The sequence below is a fragment of the Austrofundulus limnaeus genome, unplaced genomic scaffold, assembly GCF_001266775.1.
Source record: "Austrofundulus limnaeus strain Quisiro unplaced genomic scaffold, Austrofundulus_limnaeus-1.0 Scaffold749, whole genome shotgun sequence".
Lineage (NCBI taxonomy): Eukaryota > Metazoa > Chordata > Actinopteri > Cyprinodontiformes > Rivulidae > Austrofundulus > Austrofundulus limnaeus.
In genome coordinates, this window is record NW_013953151.1 from 38,386 (window position 1) to 41,442 (window position 3,057).

General features: G+C 54.7%; 1 long non-coding RNA gene across 1 annotated transcript in view; it reads left to right on the top strand.

The window, feature by feature from the left end:
• Positions 1-3,057, top strand: part of LOC106532314 (uncharacterized) — a 23,837-nt gene that overhangs the window by 20,038 nt on the left and 742 nt on the right. The window lies entirely within an intron of this gene.

Sequence of the window (3,057 nt, forward strand, 5' to 3'; positions counted from 1 at the left end):
TCTCGGGGGTGGGGTCGCTGGGGATTCCTGGGGAACCCTACTCTCGTCCGGGGGAGGGCATTGGGAGGTTTGGGGGGGACCTTCTGGTGACTACGTGCGGATCCTCAGCTGGTCTGCAGCGGCGATCATGGGTCGCCGATCCAGTGGTCTAGCTGTGCTGGGGTAGGTTCGGGCTGGGCACGGGGGACTTAGGGTCTGGGGGTCGTGCCACCCCTGGGCTATGGTCTTGGTAGGGCCTGGGGGGCTTGGGCCCTGGTGGGCGGTTGCTGGGCTCTGGGCCAGTTTGTGCCCTGGTGCCCGGCTCTGGGCTGGGGGCCTTCGGTGCTCTGGTGGGCGGGGGGGCAGTGGTGGCTGGGTGCGGGGTCAGTGACCCATGGAGGAGGTGGGTCAACCCAGCCTGAGTGTCCAGTGTGCTATATGTTCTGAGAGTTGTACGAATGTTGGGGTGGGTGTAGTATTTCTTCTGGGGTGGGGGATGTGTGGATGGCCTTTGTTGGCAGCCGGGGGCTGTGCTGGGGTGGCTGGTTGGTCCCTTAGTGGTGGCGGAGCTCACTCTCGGTGCCTCCTTGTGCCGCCGGCGGCTGGGTGGGAACTCTTGGCCAAACCTTCCTTGCTGGGGTTCGGTGGCCTCTGTTGGTCGCGGGCTGGCTGTGGGACTGGGGTTCTGGTCTTGGAGGTCTGGATGGATCCAGGGTGGATGGATTGGTGGTCCTCTTCTCTGGTGGTCCCGTGGGCTCTGTTTTGTCCGTGGCCTTGGGCTCTCCCGGCCTGGCGGTTGGTCCAGAGGAGATGGCATTGGGACCTCACTCCCTGGGTGGGTTTCGGGGAGCGGGGGGTCCTTACGGGGTCAGTGTGGGAGCTGACTCCCTGCAGGAGCAGTTTGCTCCCTCACTTGTTTTTATCCTCATCCCTCACCACATACCCTCACCCCCTTCACTTTCAACTCCACTCATGTAGGGTTTTTGGGGTGCAAGAGCGACAGTTTTACATCTCAGTTTGCCATAACCACCTGAGCCCCAATTTTACTATGCACTTTAGACATTAAATCATAACGTCCTCAGAACATTCACTTATAGGAACTTGGGGTGGGCACTCTATGGCAGACAAGGGGCGAGAGGGAATCACTCTCGCCGCTGGCGCCTGTGTCCACCCCCAAGGATTGCTTGTAGACACTTAGGGTCAATTTGGGTTGGAGTTGGGGTGGAGGGAAAACTGGCACAATGCTGGCCTCTGCACCTCTTCTTACCAATTTTATTTGCACTTTAGAACAACATGTATCAACAGCACATCTGTGGGTTGGGGTGTGTATGTTGGGGTCTTTGTTTTTCTTTTTTCTCTTGACCTACCATGCTTTGCAATGGCCACTTGGGGGTGGGGTTCAGTTAGGGGCGAACCGTCTGGTGGGGTCCTGGGCTGCAGATGGTTTCGGGGTCCTGGGGGGATGCCGGGGGATGGCTGGTGGTCTGTCTTCCCCGGGGTTGTTTGGGCTCTCGGATTGTGGCCCTTGGTTGCCATGGTTAGCCCGCTGGCTGGGGTGGCTGCTGGGGTCTGGCTGGTGGTCAGCTGGGGGTGTGCGCCTGGCCATTGGCGGGGTGTGGGGGTGGTCGGGAGTGTTGCTTTGCAGTGGCGGGGGGCAGACCAGCTGGCCCGGTGCAGCCCAGGTCGGGCATTGGCTGTCTGCTCTTCCACACCCCTGAATGAATGGGCTTGCCTCCTGGGTTCGGATATGGCATGCCCTCTGTAGGGGGGTGGGTACGTGTCCTGGACCTGGGGGTATAGAGTGTGTGTCAGGAGTGTGAGTGGGGAGTGGCGTTCTTCTTGTCTGTCTTGAATGAGTGGGTGTGAGAATGAGGGTGGGACTGTGTGATTGAGTGTTTGCAGGCTGGGACTCGGGCTGCCCCCTCATTTGGTTCACCTGAGAGCCCTCTACTAGTGATGGGCTCTGCCCCTGGCCGCGCTGCCCTCTGGTGGGGTGGGCCTCTGCCGGCCGGTGCGCTGGTGGCTCTCAATGTCTGGGGCTGGGTGCTTGATTGTGTGCCGGCTCGGCCTGGTGGCTGCCTGGTGGGGCTTGGGTCCTCTGGCCCTGTCGGGCCTTGGCCTGGGGGGGGGGGTGCACCCTGTGGATCCAGGTCTCTGTGTCCATCCCTGGTTCTGCTCCGGTGTGGCGGGGGCCGGCAGGGCCTGTGGTCGTGGCTGTTGGCCCCGTGGGTTCTCTGCATGTGATTGCTGGTGGGGCTCTCCTGGTTCTCTCCTGTGTTCCTCTCTGGGGGTGGGTGGGTGGTTCTTGCTGCGCAGGTGGCCTTGGGGGCTCAGTGCTTGAGGTCTCTCTCGGGGTCTGTGGCTCTGGTCCCCCTTATGTTTGCCTGTGTGTGTGTATGTTTGGGTGTATGTATGTGTGTGTATGTAGGTATGTTTGTATGTAAGTATGTGTGTGTATATGTGTGTGTTTGTATGTGTATGTGCCTGGTTGTGTGTAAAGGTGTGTGTTTTTTGTATATTAATTAACGAGGTTATAATTATTGTATGTAGGTGTGAATGTGTACAGTATATGTGTGTATTTATTTATATATGTGCGTATGGGTATATGTACATACATCTGTTTAAGTTTGGTTGCTGGATGTTTGCTCTCTTCATTTGCTGATGGTCAGATGTTGGGTGTGGTGTCCTGTATGTTATTGGTGTTCATTTCACATGTTACATAATTTCTATTGGTTTCTCTCTTTACTGTTCTTATATTTCTCTTCTACGTTTTCTTTTTCTTCCTTACTATAGTATTTAAAAAAAAAAGCCACTGATGATGCAGAAATTAAGAAACTAACATTAGGGTTTTTTTTCTACTGAAGTGGCAAAAAAAGTCTGTTTTTTGTTATTTACAAATAATACGACAAGGTGTACATTAAAATTGCAAAAGAAATCCTGCAGAGCTGTCATCACAGAAACGTGGCTTCAAACAATTCACTTCACTTCGATTCAATTCAGTTTATTTCTATAGGGCCAAGTCACAACAACTGTTGTCTCAGTGTACAATAAATAAATGAATAAATAAATAAATAAATA